The sequence below is a fragment of the Ranitomeya imitator genome, chromosome 3, assembly GCF_032444005.1.
Source record: "Ranitomeya imitator isolate aRanImi1 chromosome 3, aRanImi1.pri, whole genome shotgun sequence".
Taxonomy (NCBI): Eukaryota; Metazoa; Chordata; class Amphibia; order Anura; family Dendrobatidae; genus Ranitomeya; species Ranitomeya imitator.
This window is the reverse complement of record NC_091284.1, coordinates 66,113,827-66,133,272: the sequence shown is the minus strand read 5'-3', so window position 1 is coordinate 66,133,272 and position 19,446 is coordinate 66,113,827. Positions and strand designations below refer to the sequence as shown.

Below are 19,446 nucleotides of genomic sequence, written 5' to 3'. Positions count from 1 at the left end.
TGAACTTGTAGGACCTTTTCGGGTTGAGGATGGAGTGAAGCTCAACTCCCAGACCTACTGACAGTTTCTGGAAGACAACTTCTTCAAGCAGTGGTACAAGAAGAAGTTGGTATCGTTCAAGAAAAACATGATTTTCATGCAGGACAGTGCTCCATCACATGCCTCCAACTATTCCACAGCGTGGCTGGCCAGAAAAGGTCTCAAAGAAGAAAAAATAATGGCATGGCCCCCTTGTTCACCTGATCTGAACCGCATAAGAACCTGTGGTCCCTCATAAAATGTGAGATCAACAGGAAGGGAAAACAGTACACCTCTCGGAACAGTGTCTGGGAGGCTGTGGTGGCTAGGGTTGAGCGAAACGGGTCGAAATTTTTCAAAAGTCGCCGACTTTTGGCAAGGTCGGGTTTCATGAAACCCGACCCGACCCCAGTGTGGGGTCGGCCATGCAGTCGGCGATCTTTTGAATATGGAATCGGAATTCCGATACCGATTCCCGATATGTTTAAGATATCGGGAATTGGTATCGGAATTCAGATTAAAGTGTAAAATAAAGAATTAAAATAAAAAATATCGCAATACTTACCCTCTGACGCGCCCTGGTAGTAACCGGCAGCCTTCCTCCTTCGAATCCGCGCTTCAAGGACCTTGCCGTGACGTCGCGGTGACGTCGCGGCTTGTGATTGGTCGCGCGGCCGCCCATGTGACCGCTCGCGCGACCAATCACAAGCCGCGACGTCACCGCGACGTCACGGAAGGTCCTGGAAGGGCTGAGTCTTAGGAAGGAAGGCTGTCGGAAGGAAGCAGGGCGCTTCCGAGGGTGAGTATATACCTAATAGGAATATACTCACCCTCGGAAGCGCCCTGCTTCCTTCCGACAGCCTTCCTTCCTAAGAATCAGCCCTTCCAGGACCTTCCGTGACGTCGCGGTGACGTCGCGGCTTGTGATTGGTCGCGCGAGCGGTCACATGGGCGGCCGCGCGACCAATCACAAGCCGCGACGTCACCGCGACGTCACGGCAAGGTCCTTGAAGCGCGGATTCGAAGGAGGAAGGCTGCCGGTTACTACCAGGGCGCGTCAGAGGGTAAGTATTGCGATATTTTTTATTTTAATTCTTTATTTTACACTTTAATATGGATCGCAGGGCCTGAAGGAGAGTTTCCGCTCCTTCAGACCCTGGGAACCATGGAAACCCAATGCATTGCATTGGGTTTCGGGTTTCGGCCGACCCCGACCCCGATTTTTTTATAGGATCGGCCGATTTCACTCGACCCGACTTTTGAAAAAGTCGGGTTTCGTGAAATCCGACCCGATCCTATAAAGGTAAGGGTCGCTCAACCCTAGTGGTGGCTGCTTCACGCAATGTTGATTGCAAACAGATCAAGCAACTGACAGAATCTATGGATGGAAGGCTGTTGAGTGTCATCACAAAGAAAGGTGGCTATATTGGTCACAAATTTTTGAGGGTTTTGTTTTTGCATGTCAGAAATGTTTATTTCTAAATTTTGTGCAGTTATATTGGTTTACCTGGTGAAAATAAACAAGTGAGATGGAAATATATTTGGTTTTTATTAAGTTGATTAATAATTCTGCACAGTAAGGCCGGCGTCACACACAGCGTAAAACAATACGGTCCGTATATTACGGCCGTAATACGCTGAAAAGTCCCCCAAAAAATGGTCCGTTGCTCCTCCGTAGGCAGGCTGTGTCAGCGTTTTTTGCGCATGGCATCCTCCGTATGTAATCCGTATGGCATCCGTACTGCGTGGTTTTCTCGCAGGCTTGCAAAACCAACATACCGCTATAGAAGTGATCCATGTGTCCCAAAAAGAAAAGAATATATATATATATATATATATATATATATATATATATGTCAGTAGACACATATATGTATATATATTAATACTTATTCCAGCGCTATACAGCTTGAAAGCCGGTAATTCAATTACCGGCTTTTTCTTTCTCCTTCATAAAACCCGACATGATTTGAGACATGGTTTACATACAGTAAACCATGTCTTCTCTCCATTTTTTTTGCAGATTCCACACTACTAATGTCAGTAGTGTGTATCTGCAAAATTTGGCCGTTCTAGCTCTTAAAATAAAGGGTTAACTGGCGGAAAAAATTGGCGTGGGCTCCCGCGCAATTTTCTCCGCCAGAGTAGTAAAGCCAGTGACTGAGGGCAGATATTAATAGCCTGGAGAGGGTCCACGGTTATTGGCCCCCCCCTGGCTAAAAATATCTGCCCCCAGCCACCCCAGAACAGGCACATCTGGAAGATGCGCCTATTCTGGCACTTGGCCACTCTCTTCCCATTCCCGTGTAGCGGTGGGATATGGGGTAATGAAGGATTAATGCCACCTTGCTATTGTAAGGTGACATTAAGCCTAATTAATAATGGAGAGGCGTCAATTATGACACCTATCCATTATTAATCCAATTGTAGTGAAGGGTTAAATAAAACACAAACACATTCTTTAAAATTATTTTAATGAAATAAAAACAATGGTTGTTGTAGTATTTTATTCAACGCCCAATCCAGTCACTGAAGACCCTCGTTCTGTGAGTAAAGAAACATAATAAACCAACAATATACTTACCCTCCGCAGATCTGTAACGTCCAACGATGTAAATCCTTCTGAAGGGGTTAAAACATTTTGCAGCAAGGAGCTGTGCTAATGCAGGCTGCTCCTCGCTGCAAAACCCCAGGGAATGAGGCTAAAAATAGATCAATGATCTATATTTAGCATCATTTGCGGTGAGGCGCCCTCTGCTGGCTGTTCATAGATCGTGGGAAATTACCTAGAAAGCTCCCTGGCTCCCTGGCTTTCTAGGTAATTTCCCACGATCTATGAACAGCCAGCAGAGGGCGCCTCACCGCAAATGATGCTAAATATAGATCATTGATCTATTTTTAGCCTCATTCCCTGGGGTTTTGCAGCGAGGAGCAGCCTGCATTAGCACAGCTCCTTGCTGCAAAATGTTTTAACCCCTTCAGAAGGATTTACATCGTTGGACGTTACAGATCTGCGGAGGGTAAGTATATTGTTGGTTTATTATGTTTCTTTACTCACAGAACGAGGGTCTTCATTGACTGGATTGGGCGTTGAATAAAATACTACAACAACCATTGTTTTTATTTCATTAAAATAATTTTAAAGAATGTGTTTGTGTTTTATTTAACCCTTCACTACAATTGGATTAATAATGGATAGGTGTCATAATTGACGCCTCTCCATTATTAATTAGGCTTAATGTCACCTTACAATAGCAAGGTGGCATTAACCCTTCATTACCCCATATCCCACCGCTACACGGGAATGGGAAGAGAGTGGCCAAGTGCCAGAATAGGCGCATCTTCCAGATGTGCCTGTTCTGGGGTGGCTGGGGGCAGATATTTTTAGCCAGGGGGGGGGCCAATAACCGTGGACCCTCTCCAGGCTATTAATATCTGCCCTCAGTCACTGGCTTTACTACTCTGGCGGAGAAAATTGCGCGGGAGCCCACGCCAATTTTTTCCGCCAGTTAACCCTTTATTTTAAGAGCTAGAACGGCCAAATTTTGCAGATACACACTACTGGCATTAGTAGTGTGGAATCTGCAAAAAAAATGGAGAGAAGACATGGTTTACTGTATGTAAACCATGTCTCAAATCATGTCGGGTTTTATGAAGGAGAAGGAAAAAGCCGGTAATTGAATTACCGGCTTTCAAGCTGTATAGCGCTGGAATAAATATTAATATATATACATATATGTGTCTACTGACATATATATATATATATACCTATTCTATGTGTACACATTTATTATATCTATTGGACTGTAAGCTGTCAGTGTGATTTTACTGTACACCGCACTGAATTACCGGCTTTTCTCTCTAACAGCGCTGCGTATTTCTCGCAAGTCACACTGCTTGTCCGTGTGTAATCCGTATTTTTCACGCTTCCATAGACTTTCATTGGCGTATTTCTTGCGCAGTACGGTGACAAACGCAGCATGCTGCGATTTTGTACGGCCGTAGAAAGCCGTATAATACTGATCAGTAAAATACGGCAAATAGGAGCAGGGGCATAGAGAATAATTGTGCCGTATTTTTTGCGAGTTTTACGGACGTAGATTCTGCGCTCTTACGTCCGTAAAACTCGCATGTGTGACGGCGGCCTAATAGTTACCTGCACAAACAGATATCCTCCTAAGATAGCCAAATCAAAGAAAACCCCACTCCAACTTCCAAAAATATTAAGCTTTGATATTTATTAGTCTTTTGGGTTGATTGAGAACGTAGTTGTTGATCAATAATAAAAATAATACTCTAAAATACAACTAATAATTCTGCACACAGTGTAATATGCCTTAATTAGCCCCTACAGTAATAAGATCTCTCATCCTGGCCCCTGTGTCTCATTCCTGGCCCCCATGTCTCTTCCGTTATAAAAGGTTCGCATGGCCGCACGGCCATGCGCTAGTATAAACTTATTATTGTGTGTGTAGATGTATGCCTGTCGATGGATGAAAGCTCCGAATCATTCCCATCTCTAATGTTGTTGACTGTTTGCGAATGTTGGAAGCTACCTAGCGCCTGACAGTGCTATCCCGCACAGCTAGCACACAATACAGCATCTGATAGCAGTGGCCGCCAGTGCGTCGCCATGGGACAGAGTTCTGTGACTCTTTGCTTGCACTCTTTGTGTGGTACCACGGCCCTGTGACGCAACAGGTTTCGCTTCCTTCATACCGGGTGAAGATAACCCGTGTGTGTATCCCCATTATACCGCCATATAGTCCATCAGTACTCAGCAGCAGGTTCCATCTCTGCACAGTGGACTCCGGGCTGCAAACGCACCTTATACCATCCTAATAATTTTTTGGTGCATTCCGCTAGCCCTAACATTATACAAGCGCCAGGGTCTGGCTAGTAATGGCGGACGAACAGCGACTGCAGTGGTATATCCAGCAGCTGGAGGGCAGGTTGGCGGCTCTTGAGCACACAACCTCAGCTGTGGATATTACCGCAGTAGCTGTTCAGGCTGCTAGCGTGGCTGCAGCTAGTTTGTCCACTGCCACCCATGTTATGACCTTATCACACCTCCTGCTGCCTGATAAGTACTCTGGCGATAGCAAGTCAGGCAAGGGATTCGTGAACCAGTGTGCAATACATCTTGAACTTCTAACTACACTTTACCCCTCAGAGCGGGCTAAAGTGGGATTCATAATATCCCTCTTGTCGGACAGGGCGTTGGAGTGGGCTACACTGCTGTGGGAGCATGACGATCATGTGGTGCAGAGTGCTCTGCGGTTTTTGGAGACCTCGAGTCACCCATGAAACGGCGCTCCAACAGCTGGCACTGACACAGGGCTCCTCCTTGGTCAGCCATTTTTCCGTCCACTTCCGGACTTTAGCATCTGAGCTGGAGTGGCTGAATAAAGCCCTGATCCCTGTATTTTGGGGGGGGCTGGCTGACCATGTGAAGGACGCTTTGGCCACTAGGGAGATTCCCACCACACTGGAGAAGTTAATAGCTATATCAACTCGAATCAACCTTCGTTTTCACTGGAGTGAGCCCAGTGTAGGAAGAGGTTTCGGCTGGCTCCCACCTTCGCCATACCTCTGGAATCTCCGGTCCAGGTGTCTGGGTCACATGAGGCCATGGAGGTGTCAAGAGTGGGATTTAAGTCTCAGATCGCTCGTGCACTCAAGGACTGTCATGTCTGCTGGCGGTCAGGACACCTTGCCTCCAGATGTTCCCAGCGGTCGGGAAAACATCAGCGTCTAGTGGTTGTATGAGGAGGTACACTAGACACAGTGATGTTTTCCTCCAAACTGTACTTCAAAGGGACCATCACCTTTGGCCTGTTCACTCTTACAGTTGAGCTGTGTGTGGATTCCGAGGCGGAGGGGAATTTTATGTCCTCTGCCTTCGCCCAACGCCACGCAATACCCCTGGTGATGCTCGCCAAGCCGGTGACTGTACGAGTGGTGAATGGGTCGACTCTGCCCTCACAAATAACACACCAGACCATCCCATTTACTTTATCCATGTCTTCATCCCATCAGGAGATTATCTCCCTACTAGTCATTCCCGAGGGAATTGATGAGGTTCTGTTAGCGATGCCATGGCTACGCTACCACTCTCCTCATATAGAGTGGTCCTCTGGGAGAATTCTGGGATGGAGTGAATCTTTTGAGGGTAGATGTCTGAGGGAGTGCGTTCAGGTTGCTGCTACTAAAGTACCCGCAGATCTTTCTTCTCTCCCCAAGCTCTATTTGGCCCTATGCGGATGGTTTCTCCAAGAGGGCTGTGGAGACCCTTCCACCCCACCGCCCCTATGACTGTCCTATTGACCTCTTGCCTGGTGCAGAGCCTCCCCTGAGTCGAGTCTATCCCCTATCTCTCCCAGAAACGGAGGCGGAGACGCAATACATTCTGAAGAATCTGGCAAGAGGATTCATTAGGAAGTCAGTGTCACCTGCCGGGGCGGGGTTCTTCTTTATGCAGAAGAAGAACGGAGAACTACGTCTGTTGTGAATTCTGTTGTCGAACTCTCTCCTGTGGTCGTGAATGGTACTTCGGCGAGTTCTGTCTATGGGCTCCCTCTAGTGGCTATGAGTGAGGCTGCTGCTTCTGAGGTTCCTTACACAGGTGACGTGGTTTATCCTTTGGTTGGCTGCTCTATTTAACTCCTCTCAGATCGTTACTCCATGCCAGCTGTCAATGTTTTTGCATTCGTTCAGTTCGCTCCTGGATCTCTCTGGTGACCTGCCTTCTCCTGCAGAAGCTAAGTTCCTTATAGTCTTATTTTGTTCTCTGTTTTCTTGTCCAGCTGGTTTTCATGATTTTGTCTTGCTAGCTGGAAGCTCTGGGATGCAGAGTGGCCCTTCCGCACCATGAGTCGGTGCGGAGGTCTTTTTTGCTCACTCTGCGTGGTCTTTTGTAGGTTTTTGTGCTGATCGCAAAGTTACCTTTCCTATCCTCTGTCTATTTAGTAAGTCTGGCCTCCCTTTGCTGAAACCTGTTTCATTTCTGTGTTTGTGACTTTCATCTTTACTCACAGTCAATATATGTGGGGGGCTTCCTTTACCTTTGGGGAATTTCTCTGAGGCAAGGTAGGCTTTATTTTCTATCTCTAGGGCTAGATAGTTATTAGGCTGTGACAAGGCGCCTAGGTCTGGTAAGGAGCGCTCCACGGCTATTTCTAGTGTGTGTGATAGGATTAGGGCTTGCGGTCAGCAGAGCTCCCACATCCCAGAGCTCGTCCTGTATGAGGTTTAATTATCAGGTCATTCCGGGTGCTGCTAACCACCAGGTCATAACATACGTCCATGCATAGATTACAGGGGTCATAACACAATCACTGTTAAGAACAAATACCCTGTGCCTCTGATATCTGAGCTAGTCGATAGGTTGCGGGGAGCGAGGGTATTTACTAAGCTTGATCTGCCGGGTGCTTACAACCTGCTCGCATCCGTGAGGGGGACGAATGGAAGATGGCATTTAACACCAGGGACTGGCACTATGAATACTTGGTGATGCCCTTCGGGCTCTGTAATGCTCCTGCTGTTTTTCAAGACTTTGCGAATGATATCTTCCGGGATATGCTCACCACCTCGGTCGTAGTCTATCTGAATGATATTCTCATCTACTTTCCAGATAAAGACTCCCAATGGAGAGATGTTTGCAAAGTCTTCGACCTCCTACTGGCAAACTCCCTTTATGCCAAGTTGGAAAAGTGTGTGTTTGAGCAGGAGTCCTTGCCTTTCCTGGGCTATATCATCTCCGCCCAGGGATTGGCTATGGATCCTGCCAAGCTACAGGCTGTGATGGACTGGCAGGAACCTCATTCTCTCAAAGTGGTGTAGCGCTTTATGGAGTTCATTAACTGTTATCGCCAGTTCATTCCCCACTTCTCAACTTTGTTAGCTCCCTTGGAAGCCCTCACCAAGAAGGCAGTAAATCCCAAATTGTGGTCGGAGGAGGTCTCCAAGGCCTTCCTCTCTATAATGTCTCATTTTGCTAGCGCTCCCATCCTACATCGCCCCGATGTAGATAAACCATTTATAATATATAATCCCAAACCAGGGATTCAAGCTTCAGGAGGCTAATTTGCATATTCCAGGTGCCTTCTGGGAGAAGCGAAGTCTCCCTAAGCTAGAAGATCGTTGGGTACAGCCGGGACCAGCTGCTTCGAAAGCATCACCAAACCAGGGATTCAAGCTTCAGGAGGCTAATTTGCATATTCCAGGTGCCTTCTGGGAGAAGCGAAGTCTCCCTAAGCTAGAAGATCGTTGGGTACAGCCGGGACCAGCTGCTTCGAAAGCATCACCAAACCAGGGATTCAAGCTTCAGGAGGCTAATTTGCATATTCCAGGTGCCTTCTGGGAGAAGCGAAGTCTCCCTAAGCTAGAAGATCGTTGGGTACAGCCGGGACCAGCTGCTTCGAAAGCATCACCAAACCAGGGATTCAAGCTTCAGGAGGCTAATTTGCATATTCCAGGTGCCTTCTGGGAGAAGCGAAGTCTCCCTAAGCTAGAAGATCGTTGGGTACAGCCGGGACCAGCTGCTTCGAAAGCATCACCAAACCAGGGATTCAAGCTTCAGGAGGCTAATTTGCATATTCCAGGTGCCTTCTGGGAGAAGCGAAGTCTCCCTAAGCTAGAAGATCGTTGGGTACAGCCGGGACCAGCTGCTTCGAAAGCATCACCAAACCGCGCGCCGTAAGGAATTTTTGCCTGTAGGACATTATTGCAAGAGAGCTTGGCTGAGTAGATTACACAAGAAGGAAAACACACAGCAAGTCAGCAGGATCTAGGAGCAACATGGCAGATGTGACAACCTACATGGTGAGCTGCAGCATGTGCTACATGTTCACAGATCGACCAGAAGAAGAATCCAATTTCACCTGTCAGAAGTGTAGACTAGTGGCCCTTTTAGAAGAAAAGGTACGGGGTCTGGAAGAAAGAATAGCAACTTTGAAACTCATCAAAGAGAATGAAGACTTTCTAGACAGAACAGAAGCATCTCTACTGGTCACAGAAGGTGCAAAAAGTGTCAGAGAACCTCCAAAAGCAGATGAGTGGAAGCATGTGACCAAAAGAAGCAAGAAGACCATGGAGAAATCACCAACCACACAACTGAAGAACCGATATCAAATCTTTGTAGAGGATGAAGATGGCACACCTAAGAATGAAGCAATACCAGCAAGCAAAAAAGAAAAGGGCACACAGCAACAAGTGACAGCAAAAAGTACAGCCAAGAAGCAACGAAGAGTGGTGGTGGTGGGAGACTCACTACTGAGAGGCACCGAAGCAGCCATCTGCAGACCGGACATAACTGCAAGAGAAGTATGCTGCCTTCCAGGTGCGATGATTAACCCCTTTACCCCCAAGGGTGGTTTGCACGTTAATGACCAGGCCAATTTTTACAATTCTGACCACTGTCCCTTTATGAGGTTATAACTCCGAAACGCTTCAACGGATCCTGGTGATTCTGACATTGTTTTCTCATGACATATTGTACTTCATGATAGTGGTAAAATTTCTTTGATAGTACCTGCGTTTATTTGTGAAAAAAACGGAAATTTGGCGAAAATTTTGAAAATTTCGCAATTTTCAAACTTTGAATTTTTATGCATTTAAATCACAGAGATATGTCACACAAAATACTTAATAAGTAACATTTCCCACATGTCTCCTTTACATCAGCATAATTTTGGAACCAATTTTTTTTTTTGTTAGGGAGTTATAAGGGTTAAAAGTTGACCAGCAATTTCTCATTTTTACAACACCATTTTTTTTTAGGGACCACGTCTCATTTGAAGTCATTTTGAGGGGTCTATATGATAGAAAATGCCCAAGTGTGACACCATTCTGAAAACTGCACCCCTCAAGGTGCTCAAAACCACATTCAAGAAGTTTATTAACCCTTCAGGTGTTTAATAGGAATTTTTGGAATGTTTAAATAAAAATGAACATTTAACTTTTTTACACAAAAAATTTACTTCAGCTCCAATTTGTTTTATTTTACCAAGGGTAACAGGAGAAATTGGACCCAAAAAGTTGTTGTCCAATTTGTCCTGAGTACGCTGATACCCCATATGTGGCAGTAAACCACTGTTTGGGCGCATGGGAGAGCTCGGAAGGGAAGGAGCGCTATTTGACTTTTCAATGCAAAATTGACAGGAATTGAGATGGGACGCCATGTTGCGTTTGGAGAGCCACTGATGTGCCTAAACATTGAAACCCCCCACAAGTGACACCATTTTGGAAAGTAGACCCCCTAAGGAACTTATCTGGATGTGTGGTGAGCACTTTGACCCACCAAGTGCTTCACAGAAGTTTATAATGCAGAACCGTAAAAATAAAAAATCATATTTTTTCACAAAAATTATATTTTTGCCCCCAATTTTTTATTTTTCCAAGGGTAAGAGAAGAAATTGGACCTCAAAAGTTGTTGTCCAATTTGTCCTGAGTACGCTGATACCCCATATGTGGCAGTAAACCACTGTTTGGGCGCATGGGAGAGCTCGGAAGGGAAGGAGCGCAGTTTGACTTTTCAATGCAAAATTGACAGAAATTGAGATGGGACGCCATGTTGCGTTTGGAGAGCCACTGATGTGCCTAAACATTGAAACCCCCCACAAGTGACACCATTTTGGAAAGTAGACCCCCTAAGGAACTTATCTAGAGGTGTGGTGAGCACTTTGACCCACCAAGTGCTTCACAGAAGTTTATAATGCAGAACCGTAAAAATAAAAAATCATATTTTTTCACAAAAATTATATTTTTGCCCCCAATTTTTTATTTTTCCAAGGGTAAGAGAAGAAATTGGACCTCAAAAGTTGTTGTCCAATTTGTCCCGAGTACGCTGATACCCCATATGTGGCAGTAAACCACTGTTTGGGCGCATGGGAGAGCTCGGAAGGGAAGGAGCGCCGTTTGACTTTTCAATGCAAAATTGACAGGAATTGAGATGGGACGCCATGTTGCGTTTGGAGAGCCACTGATGTGCCTAAACATTGAAACCCCCCACAAGTGACACCATTTTGGAAAGTAGACCCCCTAAGGAACTTATCTGGATGTGTGGTGAGCACTTTGACCCACCAAGGGCTTCACAGAAGTTTATAATGCAGAGCCATAAAAATAAAACAAAATTTTTTTCCCACAAAAATTATTTTTTAGCCCCCAGTTTTGTATTTTCCCTAGGGTAACAGGAGAAATTGGACCCCAAAAGTTGTTGTCCAATTTGTCCTGAGTACGCTGATACCCCATATGTGGGGGGGAACCACCGTTTGGGCGCATGGGAGGGTTCGGAAGGGAAGGAGCGCCATTTGGAATGCAGACTTAGATGGAATGGTCTGCAGTCGTCACATTGCGTTTGCAGAGCCCCTAATGTACCTAAACAGTAGAAACCCCCCACAAGTGACACCATTTTGGAAAGTAGACCCCCTAAGGAACTCATCTTGATGTGTTGTGAGAGCTTTGAACCCCCAAGTATTTCACTACAGTTTATAACGCAGAGCCATGCAAATAAAAAATATTTTTTTTTCCACAAAAATTATATTTTAGCCCCCAGTTTTGTATTTTTCCAAGGTTAGCAGGAGAAATTGGACCCTAAATGTTGTTGTCCAATTTGTCCTGAGTACGCTGATACCCGATATGTGGGGGGGAACCACCGTTTGGGCGCATGGGAGGGCTCGGAAGGGAAGGAGCATCATTTGGAATGCAGACTTAGATGGATTGGTCTGCAGGCGTCACATTGCGTTTGCAGAGCCCCTAATGTACCTAAACAGTAGAAACCCCCCACAAGTGACCCCATATTGGAAACTAGACCCCTCAATGAACTTATCTAGATGTGTTGTGAGAACTTTGAACCCCCAAGTGTTTCACTACAGTTTATAACGCAGAGCCGTGAAAATAAAAAATCTTTTTGTTTTCCCACAAAAATTATTTTTTAGCCCCCAGTTTTGTATTTTCCCAAGGGTAACAGGAGAAATTGGTCCACAAAAGTTGTTGTCCAATTTGTCCTGAGTACGCTGATACCCCATATGTTGGGGTAAACCCCTGTTTGGGCACACAGGAGAGCTCGGAAGGGAAGGAGCACTGTTTTACTTTTTCAACGCAGAATTGGCTGGAATTGAGATCGGACGCCATGTCGTGTTTGGAGAGCCCCTGATGTGCCGAAACAGTGGAAACCCCCCAATTATAACTGAAACCCTAATCTAAACACACCCCTAACCCTAATTCCAACGGTAACCCTAACCACACCTCTAACCCTGACACACCCCTAACCCTAATCCCAACCCTATTCCCAACTGTAAATGTAATCTAAACCCTAACCCTAACTTTAGCCCCAACCCTAACTGTAGCCCCAACCCTAACCCTAACCCTAGCCCTAACCCTAGCCCTAACCCTAGCCCTAACCCTAACCCTAGCCCTAACCCTAGCCCTAACCCTAGCCCTAACCCTAGCCCTAACCCTAACCCTAGCCCTAACCCTAGCCCTAACCCTAGCCCTAACCCTAACCCTAGCCCTAGCCCTAACCCTAGCCCTAACCCTAGCCCTAGCCCTAACCCTAGCCCTAACCCTAGCCCTAGCCCTAACCCTAGCCCTAGCCCTAACCCTAGCCCTAATGGGAAAATGGAAATAAATACATTTTTTTTTATTTTTCCCTAACTAAGGGGGTGATGAAGGGGGGTTTGATTTACTTTTATAGCGAGTTTTTTAGCGGATTTTTATGATTGGCAGCCGTCACACACTGAAAGACCCTTTTTATTGCAAAAAATATTTTTTGCAATACCACATTTTGAGAGCTATAATTTTTCCATATTTTGGTCCACAGAGTCATGTGAGGTCTTGTTTTTTGCGGGACGAGTTGACGTTTTTATTGAAAACATTTTTGGGCACGTGACTTTTTTTATCGCTTTTTATTCCGATTTTTGTGAGGAAGAATGACCAAAAGCCAGCTATTCATGAAATTCTATTGGGGGAGGCGTTTATACCGTTCCGCGTTTGGTAAAATTGATAAATCAGTTTTATTCTTCGGGTCAGTACGATTACAGCGATACCTCATTTATATCTTTTTTTATGGTTTGGTGCTTTTATACGATAAAAACTATTTTACAGAAAAAATAATTATTTTTGCATCGCTTTATTCTCAGGACTATAACTTTTTTATTTTTTTGCTGATGATGCTGTATGGCGGCTCATTTTTTGCGGGACAATATGACGCTTTCAGCGGTACCATGGTTATTTATATCTGTCCTTTTGATCGCGTGTTATTCCACTTTTTGTTCGGCGGTATGATAATAAAGCGTTGTTTTTTGCCTCGTTTTTTTTTTTTTTTTCTTACGGTGTTTACTGAAGGGGTTAACTAGTGGGACAGTTTTATAGGTCGGGTCGTTACGGATGCGGCGATACTAAATATGTGTACTTTTATTGTTTTTTTTTTTTATTTAGATGAAGAAATGTATTTATGGGAATAATATATTTTTTTTTTTTTCATTATTTTGGAATATTTTTTTTTATTTTTTTACACATTTGGAAAATTTTTTTTTAACTTTTTTACTTTGTCCCAGGGGGGGACATCACAGATCAGTGATCTGACAGTTTGCACAGCACTCTGTCAGATCACTGATCTGACATGCAGCGCTGCAGCCTTCACAGTGCCTGCTCTAAGCAGGCTCTGTGAAGCCACCTCCCTCCCTGCAGGACCCGGATCCGCGGCCATCTTGGATCCGGGGCTCGAGCAGGGAGGGAGGTGAGGAGACCCTCGCAGCAACGCGATCACATCGCGTTGCTGCGGGGGGCTCAGGGAAGCCCGCAGGGAGCCCCCTCCCTGCGCGGTGCTTCCCTGCACCGCCAAAACATCGCGATCATCTTTGATCGCGGTGTGCCAGGGGTTAATGTGCCGGGGGCGGTCCGTGACCGCTCCTGGCACATAGTGCCGGATGTCAGCTGCGATAAGCAGCTGACACCCGGCCGCGATCGGCCGCGCTCCCCCCGTGAGCGCGGCCGATCGGCTATGACGTACTATCCCGTCCAGGGTCAGATAAGCCCAGGGCACCTCGACGGGATAGTACGTCTAAGGTCACAGAGGGGTTAAGGATGTGACCGATAGGATACCAAAGCTCTTCAGCTCCAAGGACGTCCACCCATTTCTTCTGATACATGTTGGCACCAATGACACGGCAAGGAAGGACCTACCGACAATCTGCAAGGACTTTGAAGAGTTGGGGAAGAAAGTAAAGGAACTGGATGCACAGGTAGTTTTTTCTTCTATCCTTCCAGTAGACGGGCATGGCACCAGGAGATGGAACAGGATCCTTGATGCAAACAACTGGCTAAGACGATGGTGCAGACAACAAGGATTTGGATTCCTGGACCACGGTGTGAATTACTGGTATGATGGACTCCTCGCCAGAGACGGACTACACCTCAACAAACCTGGGAAACACACATTCGCCAGAAGACTCGCTACACTCATCAGGAGGGCGTTAAACTAGAAGAAGAGGGGACGGGAAGAAAAACATTAGACTCGAACAAAGACGACCCAGGAAAACATACTCAGAAGGGAGGTAAGAACATTTCTAAAACAATCCACAGTGAGGAGATTGGAACAAAACAAAATCCTCTAAACTGCATGCTCGCAAACGCCAGAAGCCTGACAAACAAGATGGAAGAACTAGAAGCAGAAATATCTACAGGTAACTTTGACATAGTGGGAATAACCGAGACATGGTTAGATGAAAGCTATGACTGGGCAGTTAACTTACAGGGTTACAGTCTGTTTAGAAAGGATCGTAAAAATCGGAGAGGAGGAGGGGTTTGTCTCTATGTAAAGTCTTGTCTAAAGTCCACTTTAAGGGAGGATATTAGCGAAGGGAATGAGGATGTCGAGTCCATATGGGTTGAAATTCATGGAGGGAAAAATGGTAACAAAATTCTCATTGGGGTCTGTTACAAACCCCCAAATATAACAGAAAGCATGGAAAGTCTACTTCTAAAGCAGATAGATGAAGCTGCAACCCATAATGAGGTCCTGGTTATGGGGGACTTTAACTACCCGGATATTAACTGGGAAACAGAAACCTGTGAAACCCATAAAGGCAACAGGTTTCTGCTAATAACCAAGAAAAATTATCTTTCACAATTGGTGCAGAATCCAACCAGAGGAGCAGCACTTTTAGACCTAATACTATCTAATAGACCTGACAGAATAACAAATCTGCAGGTGGTTGGGCATTTAGGAAATAGCGACCACAATATTATAATAATAATAATAATAATTTTATTTATATAGCGCCAACATATTCCGCAGCGCTTTACAAATTATAGAGGGGACTTGTACAGACAATAGACATTACAGCATAACAGAAATACAGTTCAAAACAGATACCAGGAGGAGTGAGGGCCCTGCTCGCAAGCTTACAAACTATGGGGAAAAGGGGAGACACGAGAGGTGGATGGTAACAATTGCTTTAGTTATTCGGACCAGCTATAGTGTAAGGCTCAGGTGTTCATGTAAAGCTGCATGAACCAGTTACCTGCCTAAGTATGTAGCAGTACAGACACAGAGGGCTAATACTGCATAAAGTGTATGAGAACATGATGCGAGGAACCTTTTTTTTTTTTTTTTATTATAAATAGGCCACACAGGGATCGTTAGGTTAATGCATTGAGGCGGTAGGCCAGTCTGAACAAATGAGTTTTTAGGGCACGCTTAAAACTGTGGGGATTGGGGATTAATCGTATTAACCTAGGTAGTGCATTCCAAAGAATCGGCGCAGCACGTGTAAAGTCTTGGAGACGGGAGTGGGAGGTTCTGATTATTGAGGATGCTAACCTGAGGTCATTAGCGGAGCGGAGGGCACGGGTAGGGTGGTAGACTGATACCAGGGAGGAGATGTAGGGTGGTGCTGAGCCATGGAGTGCTTTGTGGATGAGGGTAGTAGTTTTGTACTGGATTCTGGAGTGGATGGGTAGCCAGTGTAATGACTGGCACAGGGTAGAGGCATCGGTGTAACGGTTGGTGAGGAATATGATCCTTGCTGCAGCATTCAGGACAGATTGGAGCGGGGAGAGTTTTGCAAGAGGGAGACCGATTAGTAGAGAGTTACAATAGTCCAGACGAGAATGAATAAGTGAAACAGTCAGAGTTTTTGCAGAGTCGAAATTAAGAAAAGGGCGAATTCTAGAAATGTTTTTGAGATGCAGGTAAGAAGAGCGAGCCAGTGATCGGATGTAGGGGGTGAATGAAAGGTCAGAATCAAGGATGACCCCAAGGCAGCGGGCATGTTGCTTTGGAGTAATGGTGGAACCGCACACGCAGATGGCAATGTCAGGCAAAGGTAGGTTAGTAGAGGGAGAGAACACGAGGAGTTCAGTTTTTGACAGGTTTAGTTTCAGATAGAGGGAGGACATGATGTTAGAGACAGCGGTAAGACAATCACTGGTGTTTTCTAAAAAGGTCGGTGTGATATCGGGAGCAGAAGTGTATAATTGGGTGTCGTCAGCATAGAGATGGTACTGGAAACCAAATCTACTGATTGTTTGTCCAATAGGGGCAGTATACAACGAGAAGAGTAGGGGGCCTAGGACTGATCCTTGAGGAACCCCAACAGTAAGGGGAAGGTGAGAGGAGCAGGAACCAGCAAAACATACAGTGAAGGATCGGTCAGAGAGATAGGAGGAGAACCAGGAGAGAACGGTGTCCTTGAGGCCGATGGAGCGGAGCATAGTGAGGAGGAGCTGATGATCCACAGTGTCGAATGCTGCAGAGAGATCCAAGAGAATTAGCATGGAGTAGTGACCATTAGATTTAGCTGTTAGTAGGTCATTAGAGACTTTAATGAGGGCAGTTTCAGTAGAGTGTAAAGAGCGGAAGCCAGATTGAAGAGGGTCGAGAAGAGAGTTATCTGAGAGATAGCGGGTAAGACGGGAGTGGACCAGGCGTTCGAGGAGTTTAGAGATGAAGGGAAGATTAGAGACAGGTCTATAATTAGCGGCACAGTTTTGATCGAGGGATGGTTTTTGTGCAGTTTCACCTGTCTTTCACTAGGGGGACTTGTCAGGGAGTCACAAAAACATTGAACTTTAGGAAGGCAAAGTTTGACCAGCTTAGAGATGCCCTTAATCTGGTAGACTGGGACAATATCCTCAGAAATGAGAATACAGATAATAAATGGGAAATGTTTAAGAACATCCTAAATAGGCAGTGTAAGCGGTTTATACCTTGTGGGAATAAAAGGACTAGAAATAGGAAAAACCCAATGTGGCTAAACAAAGAAGTAAGACAGGCAATTAACAGTAAAAAGAAAGCATTTGCACTACTAAAGCAGGATGGCACCATTGAAGCTCTAAAAAACTATAGGGAGAAAAATACTTTATCTAAAAAACTAATTAAAGCTGCCAAAAAGGAAACAGAGAAGCACATTGCTAAGGAGAGTAAAACTAATCCCAAACTGTTCTTCAACTATATCAATAGTAAAAGAATAAAAACTGAAAATGTAGGCCCCTTAAAAAATAGTGAGGAAAGAATGGTTGTAGATGACGAGGAAAAAGCTAACATATTAAACACCTTCTTCTCCACGGTATTCACGGTGGAAAATGAAATGCTAGGTGAAATCCCAAGAAACAATGAAAACCCTATATTAAGGGTCACCAATCTAACCCAAGAAGAGGTGCGAAACCGGCTAAATAAGATTAAAATAGATAAATCTCCGGGTCCGGATGGCATACACCCACGAGTACTAAGAGAACTAAGTAATGTAATAGATAAACCATTATTTCTTATTTTTAGTGACTCTATAGCGACAGGGTCTGTTCCGCAGGACTGGCGCATAGCAAATGTGGTGCCAATATTCAAAAAGGGCTCTAAAAGTGAACCTGGAAATTATAGGCCAGTAAGTCTAACCTCTATTGTTGGTAAAATATTTGAAGGGTTTCTGAGGGATGTTATTCTGGATTATCTCAATGAGAATAACTGTTTAACTCCATATCAGCATGGGTTTATGAGAAATCGCTCCTGTCAAACCAATCTAATCAGTTTTTATGAAGAGGTAAGCTATAGACTGGACCACGGTGAGTCATTGGACGTGGTATATCTCGATTTTTCCAAAGCGTTTGATACCGTGCCGCACAAGAGGTTGGTACACAAAATGAGAATGCTTGGTCTGGGGGAAAATGTGTGTAAATGGGTTAGTAACTGGCTTAGTGATAGAAAGCAGAGGGTGGTTATAAATGGTATAGTCTCTAACTGGGTCGCTGTGACCAGTGGGGTACCGCAGGGGTCAGTATTGGGACCTGTTCTCTTCAACATATTCATTAATGATCTGGTAGAAGGTTTACACAGTAAAATATCGATATTTGCAGATGATACAAAACTATGTAAAGCAGTTAATACAAGAGAAGATAGTATTCTGCTACAGATGGATCTGGATAAGTTGGAAACTTGGGCTGAAAGGTGGCAGATGAGGTTTAACAATGATAAATGTAAGGTTATACACATGGGAAGAGGGAATCAATATCACCATTATACACTGAACGGGAAACCACTGGGTAAATCTGACAGGGAGAAGGACTTGGGGATCCTAGTTAATGATAAACTTACCTGGAGCAGCCAGTGCCAGGCAGCAGCTGCCAAGGCAAACAGGATCATGGGGTGCATTAAAAGAGGTCTGGATACACATGATGAGAGCATTATACTGCCTCTGTACAAATCCCTAGTTAGACCGCACATGGAGTACTGTGTCCAGTTTTGGGCACCGGTGCTCAGGAAGGATATAATGGAACTAGAGAGAGTACAAAGGAGGGCAACAAAATTAATAAAGGGGATGGGAGAACTACAATACCCAGATAGATTAGCGAAATTAGGATTATTTAGTCTAGAAAAAAGACGACTGAGGGGCGATCTAATAACCATGTATAAGTATATAAGGGGACAATACAAATATCTCGCTGAGGATCTGTTTATACCAAGGAAGGTGACGGGCACAATGGGGCATTCTTTGCGTCTGGAGGAGAGAAGGTTTTTCCACCAACATAGAAGAGGATTCTTTACTGTTAGGGCAGTGAGAATCTGGAATTGCTTGCCTGAGGAGGTGGTGATGGCGAACTCAGTCGAGGGGTTCAAGAGAGGCCTGGATGTCTTCCTGGAGCAGAACAATATTGTATCATACAATTATTAGGTTCTGTAGAAGGACGTAGATCTGGGTATTTATTATGATGGAATATAGGCTGAACTGGATGGACAAATGTCTTTTTTCGGCCTTACTAACTATGTTACTTACTAACTATGTTACTATGATGCCTCATCCGTTGGTGCTGGAGCAGTCCTCTTCCAAAAGGATGCTCAAGGTCAGAAGCATCCTTGCTTCTTTTTCTCCAAGACCTTCACACTAGCGGAGAGGAATTATACTATCGGCAACAGGGAGTTGGTAGCTATGAAGT

General features: G+C 45.0%; 1 protein-coding gene across 3 annotated transcripts in view; it reads left to right on the top strand.

The window, feature by feature from the left end:
- ROBO1 (roundabout guidance receptor 1) overlaps positions 1 to 19,446 on the top strand; it is a 1,753,811-nt gene that overhangs the window by 334,624 nt on the left and 1,399,741 nt on the right. The gene's annotated exons all lie outside the window — the stretch shown is intronic.